At 44.4% G+C, this 16,556-nt stretch overlaps 1 protein-coding gene across 4 annotated transcripts in view; it reads right to left on the bottom strand.

The window, feature by feature from the left end:
* Positions 1 to 1,928, bottom strand: part of FLRT2 (fibronectin leucine rich transmembrane protein 2) — an 89,570-nt gene extending 87,642 nt beyond the window's left edge. For all 4 annotated transcript variants that reach the window (XM_028718132.2, XM_028718142.2, XM_028718176.2 and 1 more), the window contains exon 1: positions 1,217 to 1,928. The gene's annotated coding sequence lies outside the window, so the exon portion shown is untranslated. The remainder of the gene's footprint in view (positions 1 to 1,216) is intronic.
* Positions 1,929 to 16,556: the final 14,628 nt, after the last annotated feature.

The following is a 16,556-nucleotide window of genomic DNA, read 5'->3' on the forward strand; positions in this document are numbered from 1 at the left end:
AAGGAGCATCCAGCCAGTCTCTGAAACGGAAGCGCTGACGAGAGCCTGGCACGCAGTGCTGCTGGCACTGTTATCACAAAAGCAGAATCGCCGCTGGAGAGGAAAGCGGGGGGGGGGGGGTCTCGGCGAAATCAAGACGGTGCGGGAGGGTATCCCGATAACTCGGAATGAATGAGGGTCCGGACTCGAAGGAGTTAACCCAGCCCTAACGCTCCCGCACCCCTCTTCTGCGGAGGCGAAAAGGGGGTGGTGGAGGAAAGACATTTGCCAGACAGTGATTGACTGATGGGGGAAGAAAGGAGGTTTGTTTCCGTCAGCAGTAGATCTGGATTAAAATGGGGAGGGGCGCTAAAAGGAAGGAGTGCAGGCAGCGGGGGGAATAAGCCACTCAGAGCTCTCCAACCGATTGATTCTGGATCTTTATTTTGCACAGGGAGGGAGAGAGAGAAGGGAGGACGCTGCTCTTCTTAAACCCTTGCGCCTCACTCTTGCAGCCCGATCTGGTGCAGATTTGTCAGGGACGTAAAGTCCCGTTGAACTCGCCCGAGCTTCCTTGCGCGTAAAGGCGCACAGGTTCCGGACGCAAAAGACGAACCGGCGGAGCAGAGGCACCGTTTTGAAACGTTACACACACACACACACACACACACACACACACACACACACGATTGTCACTATATCAAGGCTTGAGAACTTGAACTTGAAGGCACGGAACGGCCTGATTTACAGAAGCCATCAGAATCCACCCACGTGGACCTTTAGCGCGAGAATGGTGGGCACTGGAAAGGAGACACCGTCATTAATTCACCCAGAAAATGTGTGTGTACTTGAACTAGCACCACCAAACTTAATCTGCCATGCAGAAACCGAACTGTCATTGGTTTGAAGGGGACTACTCTGGAGTAGGTACTTTCAGGATCGCAGATATATTATTATTATTATTATCATTATCATTATTATGCCCCCCCCCCCCCCGCATGCATACACAACTCTTCCTGCCTATGGAGAGAGAATCCACAGCCTCCACCTCTCTCTCCCTCGCTCGCTCCGGAGTCATACCGAATCTAACCTTGCACACCTCTCTGGTTCCCCCCCGAATGAAACTTGGAACCCTGGGCAAATGAAATGGCCCGAGTTCTTTCTCCCCATCCATCCATCCATCTCAGATGGTGGCGCCTGCAGCACGAAGGCAGCGAGGAAAAAGAATTCGCTTTACCTGACGAGAGTGCGCCGCGTTTCTCCTCTCGCTGGAGCTCACCCAAACCCCACTGGGTCAGGAAGGTGGCGAGGGCAGCCGCTCGATTCCTGCATTGTACTGATTTAAGGATCACCGCCAAGGTCTGGCTTTGTTCCATAGCTGGCAAGAGCCACGCTCGCCGTCCTCATAATCTCCGGCTTCCACCGCCGCCGCCGAAGAGGCTTCTCTCGCCGAAGAGCGCCCAGCGGAGGGATCTTCTGGAGCCGCTGTCCAGCCGGTCATTCAACCCAGAGCGCCAAGATGCAAAAGACAGCCGAGCATGACCAAATGCCTCGTTCTTCTCCGCCTCCGGCCCGCAAATCTCTCTCCCTCTTTCTTTCTCCCCTCTTTCCCCAAAGCAGATCCTCGATGCACCAGATGCGTGCCCCTCCGTCTTCCCAAAGCGAGCCTGCCTGGCGGGTTTCACAAGCGGGTGGCTGCAAGAGCAGCGGCAACAGCAGCGCGCAGCGACGCCTGCCTCAAACAGCGCCTTCCTCGAAACTCAGCCGTCTAGCAAAGAGCGGCAGGCAGCGGCCGCTTAACCCTTTGAGGGCGGGACGCTGAAAGAAGAGCCGAGCCTGTGAGAGCAAGAGAGGGAGAGAGAGAGGTCGCTCTGTTGTGGCTGGCCCAGCACAGAATGTCTGGAGAGAGAAAGTGAGATGCTTGCATGCCTGGGGAAACTTACACACACACACACACACACACACACACACACACACACACACGAGAGATATCCTTCGGGAGATCAGCTGCGTGCCTCTTTTGCAAACGTGCCGCCTCGTCTCGTCTCAAGCGGTGGGTTTGGAAAAGAAAGAACAGGCATAATCTGCCACTGGACTCGAGAGGATAGGGGCGGGTGGGGAGTGTTTCTACTTGGGATCTTTATTTTCTGCACTTACAGACCTTTTAAAAAAAATATTTCCCGTGAACAATACGTGGATTTAGGAGCCACTTCGGAGGGATTTCGCCTCTGATCCTTGGATTTCGTGCGTGTGGCATGACTTTAACCTGTAGTTGTTTAGTTCTTCCCCAACCCCCGGCACACCTCAAACCGGCACCAGCCTTTCCAACCTCCTCGCCTTCGGGGCTCCGCAAGCAGAAGCAGAATGTGCGTTAACAGCGTGCACGTGTGTACGCTTCTACAACTGTGGAAAGGTATTCTGTTGAGGCACGGGGGTGGGGAAGGCATACAAAGATAACCTCCTCCCTCCCCACGAGCCTCCTTCCTCTTTCATCCAGCGTTGGGGCTTTAGTGAAGAAGTCGAAGAGAGAACCAGTCCTGCTCCGGATGTACTCCGAATGCGGATTAGGCCTTGGGTCTCCCTCTCTTCCTGGCACAATAGTTCATAGAATCATAGAACTGGCACCCCAAGGGCCATCTAGTCCAACCCCCTTCAATGCAGAATTAACTTATCAGAGCAGCATACGCATCATATATTTACAGCACCCCCCGCCCAAGAACCATGGGAACCGTAGTTTACCTCTCGGGGCTACACAATTCCCAGCACCCTTTATCAAACTACAGTTCCCGGGATTGTTGGAGGCGAGGGAAATGCGCTTTTAATGTTTGTACTGGCTCTGCTACGGTGGAGCAACGGAGAGTTCATAGGGAACATCAGCACGCTGATAGCCACATCACTAAAGAGATACGTGAACTCGTGCCTAAAAGCTTCCCTGCTCTCAAACGCCGAATAAAAAGGAGTTAAAAGGGAGAACGAGAGATCCAAGCGGTAAGCTCCTCCGCGCAGGCTGCAGCTCCCGATTTCTTCCTCCAGCCTTTCCGAAGTGACGCGCGCAGAGCGTTAACTCGAAGGAAAGGCAGGAGAGGGAGGGGTCGCTTTTCTCTCTCCCCCGCGTATCTCAAAAACTATGGCAGAGATATATTGGGGAGGGGGGCACTGGGGCGTGCAAATAACTCACTTTCTTCCGTGGAAGCACCAGAAGCTACAATGAAGCTGCGCCGAAGTAAAGCGCTTTGTTGGATGGCGTGCCGCTGCGACCTGGTGCGCCTGGGCCCATTTCAATTCAGATTGCACAAAGCGACCTGCTAAAGAGCTCCATAATCAAACCCTGTTGGGACGGAGCGGAGAGGTGTTGCCCGTCCCTGACATGCTCTCATCTCTGCTTCCTTGATTTCAAAGCAGAGATCTCGGGCAGATCGCCTGAGAATATTCGGATCATAGTTGTAAGGGCTGTGGAAATTTTCTATTTAACTACCTATAGCTATTCGAGAAGAAGTGCAGGAGGCGAGCGGCGCCCGTAACGTGCTTTGTACCGTTGCGGTGCAAATCCCCGCGTTTAGACAAGGTGGCAGTATAGCACAGGCGGAGCTCGGCGCATCTTGCAGCGCCGAGCTGGAAAGCCGGCAAGCCCGGGCTCGCCAGCGTTTAACCACCTACCCAAAACTCCCGCCCCGCCCCTCTCCTCCTTTCGTTTAGGTTGATTTATTTTCCCCTCCTCTGAAATATTAATCTTGGGTATCGTTTGATTGCTTAGCCCTTAAACGCTGCCTTTAAGAGAGAGAGAGAGAGAGAGAGAGAGAGAGAGAGAGAGAGCGCAGCGTAGAATTTTTTCATAATATTTTTATTCTTATTTTTCTATTGCAAGCATGAATGGGGAACACAGAAACGCAGGCAGTCTGTGGTGTAGTGGAGCAGGAATGATTATGCCTTTTCTTAGGGTGTTATTTGCCAGCCAAATAAACAAGCAACCCCGCCCCCCATTAAAAAAACAAAAACCCTGGAAAAATAAGCTAAGCAGAGGATGAGGTAGGTTGCAGTTGCAGGCATGGCTGAGTTAGACTGCCATTTTTATTTTGAACAAATGCCAAGGCTGCTTTAGGATGTTACGACCACCAAAAAGTTTCAAAAGCCTCATTGGACTGGAACAAAGGTCACATCAACCACCATGCATTTAAAGCCCCCTTATATCACTTTCCCCTGAGGAATCCTGGGAAGTGTAGTTTATTCTGGGTGCTGGAAGCTGATAACTGTAGCTCTGAGATGGATCTTCTAGTCTATGATTGCAAACCATTCAGAAAGCAATTGTGTACAGTCATACCTTGGGATAAATATGCTTCAGGTTGAGCGCTTTTGGGTTGTGCTCCGTGGCGACCCAGAAGTAATGGAGTGCATTACTTCTGGGTTTCACCACTCACGCATGCGCGGACGGTCAAAATGATGTCACGCGCATGCGCAGAAGCGGTGAAATGTAACGCGCGCATGCACAGACACACTGTCACATCTTACGTTCCATTCGGGATGCGAATGGGGCTCCGGAACAGATCCCATTCTCATCCCGAGGTACCACTGTATATGCAACCCCCCCCCCCCAAAAAAAAATAAACAGCCTATACCTATGCCAGAGGTGGGCCAATGCTGGCCCATGAAGCCATTTGTAATGGCCTGCCACCCTCTTCCAAAATCACATGCAGCATCCTATATTTCAAAAGTGCCGCTTCTCCCTCTGACAAGGAAAGCGTTGCTAGAAGGTCTGAGCGAGGATCAGAAAAGCAGGAAGAAGTACTTCTCTGTTTCATTCCTATTACAGTGCTGGTGTTGGAGTGTTTCTCCAAGATCAGCACTGTAATAGGGATGAAAAATATTGTATTTTCCCTCCCTATCACAGCACTGCAGCAAGTGGCTCCCTAATTCTATCCAAGGAAACACAGAAGGCAAAATAAGAAATAAATATATGCATAGCTTATAGGGCCTAACTGAGCAACTTTGCCAGTGCCAACTGTCTCAGACTCTATGGTGAGACCTTGTTGGTGGTCCAACACCAGGGGCTGTCCTGTTGGTGGTTCCTTGGTTGTGGAATGCTCTCCCTAGTGTGGTGTGCCTGTATCCCTCATTATTAACTTTCAGGAGGAATTTGAAAACATGCCTGTTCACCTAGGCATTTGGTGGCTGAAGAACACTGTTCCTGGGACCATTGGATGGAAGTAGATTTTTAATTGCAATTGCATTTAGAATATTTTTAAAACTGACTTTTAAATGTTTTTAATTGTAATTGTTTTTAGAATGCTTTAATCTTTAGAACGTTTTTGCTTTATTGTTGTTTTCAAATTGTACACACGCACACACACACACACACACACACATTTGCTGTCCTGGGCTCTTTGTGGATCAAGGGCAGAATATAAACTTGGTAAATAAATGGAAGGATCAGGGGGGAACAGTGGCCCGTGAATAACAAATGGATAAGGGCTGCATTTCTATTGCACTAAAATGGAAAGACTGAAATAAAATAACATGAGTGGAGAACAGAGAGGCCTGCCACCCAAACTGGACCAAATGCAGTAGTAATATTTCTGCCTTAACAAGCAGCAACGTGTAAGAAGAAATAATGGGATTTCTCTTGAGGCTGCAAATAATGATATCATGAAGTCAATGAGTCTTTGCACTTACTTGAATGGATGTCAAATTAATTATAACAATAGTAATAATTCATGCAGAGTTTTTAAGCATGCTGTACAAGAACACTGTAACATTTAAGTCTCATATTCCTCACAATTTTGCTGCTATTGTCATCATTGTCATTATTACTCATACACTGCGGTCAGTCCTATGCAGTTTTACCTGGGAGTAAGGTCCACTGGGCAAAATGGGACTGGCCTTTAGGCTTTTAGGTTGCAGACCTGTGAGATGTACTTCCTATTAAAGAAACATGCATAGGACTAGGTCATAAATTAAGTGCTTTGCTCTGGTTAAACTTCAGAGAAGCAAAGTTTCCCCATTCCGTTTTGTTAGATGGATTCTTCATTAGGCAGATTCCTCATGCCATTTTGGTAAATGAAATAAAATGTGTGTGCATTGCAGGAAAAGTACATATTTATGAATTACTGGTGCTGGAATTAAAGGAGAAAAAACTGTCAAGAGAGCATAAATATGTGTGTGTGTGTGTGTGTGTGTGTGTGTGTGTGTGTGTGTCACAGCAAAAGAAGAAAAAGAGCCAATAGATACAATATATTTTCTTTATATTTCTTGTTGCATTTCAAACATCCTCCTTGTTTATCTTACATCCTCAAAAGTATACCTCTTTTTCCAGAAAGCAATTTTTCTCCTATGGGATTAAAAAAAATATATCAAGTGGTATAGTGCACGGCACACCTAGCAGCCACCAGACAGTCCTTGCAATATATGGGATATCTCATATCGATTTTCCTTGAAAGACCTTTCTTTTTGCTTTTCTGTTTTTTATTGCCTGGTATGTTTTTAACTGGAGAGTTACCAAGATATCACCCAATAACAGTCCACTCCATGCCTTCAGGTGCTGCAATTTATTTCACTTGACAGGCTCTTCCTTCTTTCCTTCATTTTTATTTTTATTTTTTATAAATAGCTTTTGATAGAATTATGGCCAGTCATATGTTTGGCAATTTCTCGGTGTCTGTTCCCAAGGGATGCAGACATCGTGGGAGTCTCACCAATTTCCTTTCATCTTTAAAACCTCAAAAGTGTGTGCCAATGATTTTCCAGCTTTCACTTGTCCCTTGTTGTTTTTTGCAAGCTGGGCCCTTCCAATAAAACAATGACATGAAATGGGGAGAGCAACTTTGAGGTCAACATGTCCTGCAGATGTGTAGGTGTGTTTGCTCCTATGCACCACCTGGGGGACAATGTGTCAGAGTGTATCGAAACCAAGTTACTGGAGGCATGTCGATAGCAGTTGGAGTGAGCAGCAACAAAGGGAGGTTTCAATGCTGGCTTGTGCAGAGGGATCAGCAAATCTGTCCAATTCCATTCTCCTCTCTCTCTCTCTCTCTCTCTCTCTCTCTCTCTCTCTCTCTCTTTTAAAAAAGATATTTATTAGAATTTTACAAAATGAAAAAAGAAAAAAGAAAAATACAAAGTAAAAATAGATAAAAAACAATTCCATCTTTCCATCACTTTCTTTCATTTGCTTATTTCCCGGACCTCCTCACACCTCCCTTTTTGTATTCCAGCTCAATTTGTTAGTTCAGCAAATCCTTCCCCTCTTTGTTTATCTAATCTTTAATCTTAAAATAATGTAACATTAAATTTTTGTCTGTTAATAGTCCATTTTCCCCCCATACTCCTTATAGCATTATAGCTAAAAACCACATAACTTTTCATCCAACATCATTCTAACATTCATTAATTTTACAATATTTCTGTAAGTAGTCTTTAAATTTCTTCCAATCTTCTTCCACCGACTCTTCTCCCTGGTCTCGGATTCTGCCGGTCATTTCTGCCAATTCGTTTCTCCCCATTTCTCTTTTTGCCAATCTTAACTTTAGTTTTCTGTGCTTCCACATCAGTTTGCAATTTATTGGGTTGTTGTTTTTTAAAGGTCTGCATGAACATCCACCAGCATTTTTGTGTGAACTTCTAATACGAACATTTTTGCAAAGCAATTTTCCTACTATAAAGCTTTTTGGGGCAGTATGATTTTTCACGAATATATGCATTTTTAGGCACGCTTTACCCTAGCATATGCATATTTGTACATGTGATACTACATGGCTGGAGAACTGCACTGCAAAAAAAGTGCAAATTTTGAACAATGACTGTTTCAGGTCATCTATTGTTTTGAAAAGCGTCAATTAGGTAACTCCACCTTCAAATGCAAACAGAATTTAATTCCTCCCCCCCCCCCACATCGCTCTGGTGAGGAGCAGGGTGACCAAAGGAAGGCCAATGCAAAAGACTCTCAGATTCTCAGTACTTCTTTGGAGTAACTGATTATTTGATGTATTTGTATCACTCTATATAGAATATGCTTGATCCAGCTAAGCAGTTTTAAGGTGGAGAGGTTTTAATCCACAGAGTTCAGCATGGCAATGTTAATTTTTATTTGTTTTTAAGGATTTTTTTTTCACATGACACCAAAACTTCTTTTCACCAGCTGCAACGTTAACGCAAAACCTATAATGGTTCCAGTACATTTAATTTAAAAAAACAGCAACACCCAAACCTCTCCCACTTTCTATCCTGTATTAACAATATTCACACATGCACACAAATAGCACAAGAGAGGCTCAAAGGCATTTTGCATGTCATGTGCGAAAATGCCTTTATTTTTGAAAGGATTTAAAATAGAAATAACGGTTCTTCTAAGGCAGATGGGCAAACAAGAAAATCAAGCCAAGCTGCTGTTTCTTAAAGGAGATGTAAAGGAAAGGAAGGCTGCAATCCTATATTCATCTACCTGGGAGTAAGTCCCATTGAATTATTTCTGAGTTTACTTCTGAGTGGACGTATCAAATTATAGTCTTAGCATGATATTCAAGAGCAGTCAAATTCAGAGCAGACACAATGAAGTTTTAACTGAAGTCTATTGATTTCTGTGCGTCTCACACATTGATACCTATTAATCCAGACTAAGATTTTGACAGCTAAGAGTTGGATCTAGAGTGTCCCTTCCACAAATGGAAGGGAGAGAGATCCAGTGTATATTTGCATAGCTCAGTTGGCGAGAGCATGGTGCTGATAACACCAAGGTCGCAGGTTTGATCCCTATATGGGATAGCTACATATTCCTGCATTGCAGTGGGTTGGACTAGATCAGGCATAGGCAAACTCGGCCCTCCAGATGTTTTGGGACTACAACTCCCATCATCCCTAGCTAACAGGACCAGTGGTCAGGGATGATGGGAGTTGCAGTCCCAAAACATCTGGAGGGCCGAGTTTGCCTGTGCCTGGACTAGATGATCCTCAGGGTCCCTTCCAACTCTGCAGTTCTATGATTCTTTTAGGCTAAAACCCTAAACACACTTGCCAGGGAACACTGTGTATCCATTGGACACAGTGGAACTTGCTTCTTTCGTAAAACAGTCACAGGATTGTGCTGCTAAACTTTTGCTGTATCATTATGCGCAACGCAAATCTTTTCTTGAAAGGTCAATGAAATGTAAATAAATAAATAAAAACAAGCAACATTGTCTCAACAGATGGTACCTATGTTGCATATGGATAAATTGCTGCAACAATTTTGGGACATCAGGAGAATTTTGTGCTTATGAAACATTTGGAACTATTTCAGTTTTGCCTACGAATTCACAAAAAAACCTGGCTTCAATTCTACCAAATCCAGTTTTCATGTAAGAAAACATAGTCTGTGGGCTTAGCAATTAATTTTTGAAAGCAGAAAAAAATTAAGAGAGCAAGTCTTCGTTTTAGATGAAAACTACAAAGCCAATGTGGTGTAGCTGTTAGTGTGTTGAACTGAGAACTGGAAGACCAGGATTCCAGTTCCCACTTGGCTATGAAGCTCCCCAGGTGACCTGGGGCCTGTCCCTGTCTCTCACTCTAACCTACCTCACAGGATTGTTGTGAGGATAAAATTGAGTGGGAGAGAACTATGCACACCGCATTGAGTTCTTTGAGGGGAAGGTGGGATATAAGTATCATAAATAAAGTTCGTGTTATAAGCTTAATTTTATCGTAACTTTGCAAATGACAGAACTGAGATTTCAGATCCAGACCCGTATCACATTATTTAGTGTTCGAAAGCACATCAAAGTGCAAGTAGATAAATAGGTACCACTCTGGTGGGAAGGTAAACGGCGTTTCCGTGCACTGCTCTGGTTCACCAGAAGCGGCTTAGTCATGCTGGCCACATGACCCGGAAGCTGTACGCCAGCTCCCTTCCTCCAATAAAGCGAGATGAGCACCGCAACCCCAGAGTCATCTACGACTGGACCTAATGGTCAGGGGACCCTTTACCTTTACCTTAAGTGGAGATAAGTGTCACAAAATTCTCCTGATGTCCCAAAATTGTTGCAGCAAATGTCACAAGTGGTGCTGTGGGTTAAACCACAGAGCCTAGGACTTGCTGATCAGAAGGTCGGCGGTTCGAATCCCCGCAACGGGGTGAGCTCCTGTTGCTCGGTCCCTGCTCCTGCCAACCTAGCAGTTCGAAAGCACAGCAAAGTGCAAGTAGATAAATAGGTACCACTCTGGCGGGAAGGTAAACGGCGTTTCCGTGCACTGCTCTGGTTCGCCAGAAGCAGCTTAGTCATGTTGGCCACATGACCCGGAAGCTGTCTGCGGACAAACACCGGCTCCCTCGGCCAATAAAGCGAGATGAGCACCGCAACCCCAGAGTCGGTCACGACTGGACGTAATGGTCAAGGGTCCCTTTACCTTTACCTAAGTGGAGATTGTATATAAGGTTGCCAACTTTTTTTACTATCCTCTGCTACTGTGCCAATAATAATAATTATTATTATTATTATTATTATTATTATTATTATTATTATTATTATTATTTATACCCCGCCCAGCCACTCTGGGCAGCTTCCAACAAAATATTAAAATACAGTAATCCATCAAACATTAAAAGCTTCCCTAAACATGACCCTGTTGCCCTGACATGCTCAGGTATTAATCTTCTTATCCCAATGCCACAAAAAGGTTCATTTGCTAATTGCTGAAAGTTAGGAGAGAGGTCATTTTTACTGGTTAGTTGGTAAACCGAGTTTCGTAAGAATTGTGTGCAATGAAAGGTAGAATGAGAGATTAATACAGATAAAACTTTTCTAATTAGTTGGAGAAAAATGGGCTCAGCTAGTCCATTGTTTTAATTTTCCTGTAGGTTTAATTCGTATAAAGCAAAGCCTGTGATTTCTTTCTCTCCAGGGAGAGCTTTTGGTGTTGGAAAACTATGTCCAGATATGCTGAGTCACTGAAACATTCATCATCCATTCAAGAAACTTATCTCTGATGGCAGAAAGATGGGGAAGAGTTAGTTTAATGAAGTGTGAGCTCTAAAAAAACATTTGAAAGGTATGAGGCTAGTTTTCATGTTGATGTTGTATAGAGATTACATTGACATTGATAGGAGTCACCTTTTTCATATCATTGTACTCATTCTTTACAAGCATTGTGAAAGACTCTGGATTTTATTAGTCTTTCAGCATATTGAGAAGACCCATCTGATGTGTATATAAGCACACTTGCAAAATCTTCCCAAAGGATGTGCAATCTTAAGAGCGAGCTTCAGCAAGGTTAGGCTAGATGAGAGCAAATGAGATTTCAGTTTTTTCCCTTTCGTCCAGACTTTGCTGTTCTTGGCTCAAGAACGTGTGTCAGGTAAGCAGCTCATGGCAACAGAAAGATTTGTTCTATACTTTTCTGGATAGCTGCGTCAAATGGCTTGTTCAGAACAGTGCTATCAATCTAAGTTTTCCAAGGCCACACCCCTTCCTGAATCACCTGAACCAATGAAAGGCAGGATCAATAGGCACCGACTGCTAGGGGCCACCCGCCCAATGTTCAGAGGGTGGAGAGGGTGAATGCGGAGCTGGGCGCAGAATGGCTTTTGGTTGCCAGCAGCTGCTTCTCATCCCGCTACAAGGGGGAGGAATAGGAGAAGCAGGCAATACTGGAGCTGAGTGGGGCATGGCATGACTCAATGGTTGGTAGCTCCTCCTTCTCCTCCTGCTGCTGCTGCAGTGACTGGCTAGGGGCAGCTTTCCCCGTCTTTCCCTTGCATGACAGGGACCATGGGACCATGCTGCCACTGTGTTCGGCTCCACCCCTGCAGTGGCGTAGCGTGGGGGGGTGCAGGGGGGGCCGGGCGCACCGGGCGCAACATCTGGGGTTAGGGCAAATCCACAGGTTAGGGGGCGCAAATCCACGGGTTAGGGGGCGCAAATCCATGGGTTAGGGGGCGCAAATTACTTGCCTTGCCCCGGGTGCTGACAACCCACGCTACGCCACTGACCCCCTGGTTCCTTGCTACATCACGCATGTGACATCAGGATGCCGCATTGGGCCCCCTTAATCTTTTTCAGAAACTGGTGCCTTTGCCAGGATCTATTTCAGATCAATATCTCCAGGGTTTGCTGATCACTTAAGTTCCTATTTGTTTTCAATTTATAGTACCTGTCTTCCAGCTGGGAACCCTTGAAGCTCTTAGCTGTGGATTTATTTAGAAGGATACACACACACACACTGTAGTTCCAAGCTGATTGGCCATCAAGATCTGTCACATATCCCTAGGACAGTTGCACCTTTTTGTATAAACCACGAATGCCTCTTTCCTTCTTATGCCTCAGGCAGAAAGACAGTGAAGAGGTTTTAACTGCACTTTTTCTTTGGGGGTTTGAAAGAATCTGTCAAGTCCTCCCTGAAGAGATACAAGGATTCAGAGCATTTAATATGTGTCTTTGAGTCAGGCTACAATCATGAGAGAGAAAGGAAGCGTCCCCCCCCCTTTCCTTTAGAATTGACTCACACATTTAACAGTTTGACTCATGCGGATGGTGGCAACAGTTATTCAACTCAGGGATGGGCTGCTAGCTAGGCCTGTTGCAAAATAGGTTTTTTAGCTACAAAACCCGCATGGAGTTCATTTCACGCTGCCTTCAGGCACAGAGGGATGTGCACTGCTGTCCAACTCAACTGACTCATGAACGTCTTCTATCCCTCAGTCCTCTTGGGTGATGTTGTGCTTGGTGTTTGATGTCACTCTAGCCTAGGTTTGGACTATGCACTTTTGTCTGTAGCCACACAGGATTTATGTCATGGCTAAAAATTGGCTGCTGTTTCTTTAATGCTAAAAGAACTAAGTCAGCATGAGTCAGCGGCCTACAATTACTCATGCAACCTTTCACCTAATTGTACCTGTATATATAGAGTGGTCAATGTTAGTGTTGTGCGTGTGTGTGGGTTGGTTGGTGAAAGCTGGTATTGTTGATGTGTGTACAGTTGGTCGGTCGTTTTGCAGATAAAGACTTTTTAAGAATAAAAGCAGAAAATACTCTGCAAGGACACTCTTCTTGTGGACTCTTTTATGCTGACAAGGGTCCGAGGACCAGGCTGAGGAGACAAAGGAAGTCAGGACCTTTGCTTTTTTCAAACACTGTCAATTTATTAGTAACCAGCAGGATTAGCGCTGTATCCCTGATAACTCTAATGGGTACGTCTGCAATGTGTTTGATGCATGATGGCTTTCAAGAGCTAGGCAATTTGTACATCTACAAACTGTTATTCTTGGATATCATTATTCTCCCAAACCCTGATGTGATATATCCTGCGTGTTGATATCTCACATCTATCTGCAACTCACTCCAAATCTACTATATATTTTGGGAAATGAGTTGTTCATTTGTTTTCAACAGGTTCAGTCACCACTTGAGTTATCATCATCAAACTTGGCATGAGAGTTCGTGAGGTGCAGGTGTCTGTTTTCATTGCTGTTGGGAAGCCGGATGTCATTTGGCAGTCCCATATGTGACTTTGGTGTGACTTTGCCCAATATTTGGCATGATGGGTACAAATTGTGTGGATTACAAACTTGGCATGAGAGTTTCTGAGGTGGGGGAAGCAGTTTCCATCAACAGAGGGATGCCAGCTGCCATTTTGAATCAAGATGGTGGACTGAAACATGACTTCAGTGTGACTTTGCCTGATTTTTCATGTTATAGTTCCAACCTGTGCCAATTTAGATGCCTCTGAAGATTCCATTGCCCAACATGACATGAACATTCCCAAAGGGCAGGCATCAATCTTTTTCTTTGTTTGGATGCTGGTTGCTATTCTGAATCAAAATGGTGGACCAAAGCATGACTTTGCTCAATTTGGCATTAAGAATCCTAACTGGATTGAAGATATTGTCATTTATATGACTTTGTCAAATCTTTTTTGTAACTTGAATCGATTGGTTCGAGTCCTACCCTCCAGAGCAGGAGAAAACAAGCTTGCTCCATCTTCCATGTGACAGCTCTTTAGATATTTGAAAATGTCTATCATATCTCCTCTCAGTCTCTTCTTTTCCAGGCTAAACATACCCACCTCTTTCAACCATTATTCATAAGTCTTGGTCACCCTCCTGTGCACACATTTCAGCTTGTCAATATCCTTCTTAAATTGTGGTGCCCAGAAGTGGACACAGTACTCCAGATATGGTCTGACCAAGGCAGAATAGAGCAAGACTGTTACTTCCCTTGATCTGGATACAATACTTCAGTTGATTCAGCCTAGAATAGCACTAGATTTTTTTTTTGATTTTTTTTGCTGCTGCATCACACTGTTGACTCACTGACACACTGTTAAACCCTAGATCCTTTTCACCTGTAAGCCAGGTGTCCTCCATCTTATATTTGTGCAACAGGTTCTTTCATCCTAAGTGTAGAACCCAACTGAAATTCATTTTGTTAGCTTGGGCCCAGTTCGCCAATCTGTTAACATTATCTTCAATTCTGATTCTGTCTTCTACATTAGCTAACCCTCCCATCATGGTGGACTTTGTCAAAAGCCTTACAGAAATTGAGATACACTACATCCACAGCATTCCCCTGATCCACCAAGCTTGTAACTCTATCAATAAAAAAAGGGGGGGGGGATAAGATTAGATAGACATGACTTGTTTTTGAGAAATCCATGCTGGGTCTTTGTTATCACGACAACCTTTTCTAATTACTCACAGGCTGTCTGTTCTATGACTTTTCCTGGTACCAACATCAAGCTGACTAGCCAATCATTACCGGGGTCTTCTCTCTCCCCCCCCCCTTTGAAGATTGGGGACAGCATTTGCCCGCCTTCAGTCTGCATGGACCACACTTCTTCTCCAGTAATTTTTAAAGATTCTAGGCATAGGCTCTGAGATTAAATCCAAAAGCTCCTTTAGAACCCTTAGGTTCTTTAGAATCCTTTAGAACCCTTAGAGCTCCTCATGCTCTGGATATTTGAATTCATTTAAAGTAGCTTACGCTCCATATCACCCAATCACACTTCTCCACATAGAGGACCTACTATTTTCTTGTTCTTCTCATTTCAAACATAGCAAAGAAACCTTTATTATTATTTTTAACCTCCCTTGCAAGCCTGAGCTCATTCCAAGCTTTGTGATTTTCCCTTTCTTCCATTTCTTATACATGCCCTTCCTAATGTGAATCTTGGCACTAAGCAGTTTTAAAAAAAAGTGGTAGAAGGTTCTCTTTTGATGGTCTTCCCTGTTGATGAGGTTTTTAAAATGGAAAAAGAACACAAAAGTCGGGGGGGGGGGAGTTCCTTTCTGAAACATAGTTATTTAGAGTTAATGACTTACAAGGTATGGTAAAATCTGAATAAAATTGGTCTGGTTTGAATGGAAAGTACATACCATCATTTCTCAAATATACAAAAATGCAAAGAATGAAAAGCAGAAGCTCTGTTTTGTGTAAGGATGCTTTTACTACAGAAACAAAGCAATAACATACAAAATTGAACTCTGCAATTTCTGGTTGTGGCTAACAACTAGGCAAACATGAGTTTAAAAAGCAAAATAAATCTCCAGCTTAAGAACTCTCTTTTCTTTCATACCGAAGTCTCAACACCCATATTTTGTGAAGCATACAACCCAATACAACTGACCTATTGTTAAATGTACTGATTTGCCTTTAAAACAGAGAGAAAAAGTTAAATGCACTCATTAGTCTTCTTGTTAAAAACAAATTCTTCCCCCTGCTATTCACATCATTCATTAATGGTACAGAATGGCTTGCCTCCTGACTTTTCGGGGGGGGGGGGGACCCAATTTCTTTACTTATCATATTTTATCAGGAACAAAGAGTAGTCTTATGCCATAAAAGCTTGTCAAAGTCGTAATTACAATTCATTTGTCGGCATTCAGCTGTCTGTCATCTGTTAGCATTTTGAATGCTCTCTGTACATCTTTCTGCATTTGTCGGAATTCGCTTTAATTATTTACCCCTCCTCGATCATCCATTACTGATTGCTAACTGCTTTCGTGCCTCTCTGCCGCTGGTTTTTCTGGCCTTGTATCAACATTGCTCGTAACCTTCAAGCCGTTCCAGGCAAGAAATGTTGATGGCGCTTATTAACATTTTCATTCTGCAAATTTATGAAAATGCCCTTGTTTACACAAGGAACGAGAATGTTTATCTGCACAACCAATCTGCTTGCAGAGCCTGCCAAAACACAGGAGGAAGTTTGGTTAAGCCACAAGAATGGGATTGGGGAACTAAGGGGTTTTATGCAACAGTAATGGTGTTCTACTGAGTCGGTGCTTAGTTTTGAAATGTAAGACGGACTACAGCTCAAGCTTGATGGGGAAGTCAGAGCCCTCCTGACTTTGAAATTTAGCTCCTTTCTTCAAATCCAAACTTTGTGGATAGTCACTGGCCTCTCATGGGACCCTGCCACCTAACATAAACAACAAGAACCTTATATGCATAAAGTGCCAAGGGGCACGTCTGTCTCAAGCTAAGGTCCTTAGAAGAAGTTTGATACTTTATCTCCATCTCCACCAGTGTTCTATTTCTACTGGTAGACTGATCTCTGGGTGGCAAGGGTGCCACTTAGGCTGCAATACCTACCTGCCTATCTTAGGAGCCAATTATCAGGGG

This window comes from Podarcis muralis, chromosome 1 (assembly GCF_964188315.1).
Source record: "Podarcis muralis chromosome 1, rPodMur119.hap1.1, whole genome shotgun sequence".
NCBI lineage: Eukaryota > Metazoa > Chordata > Lepidosauria > Squamata > Lacertidae > Podarcis > Podarcis muralis.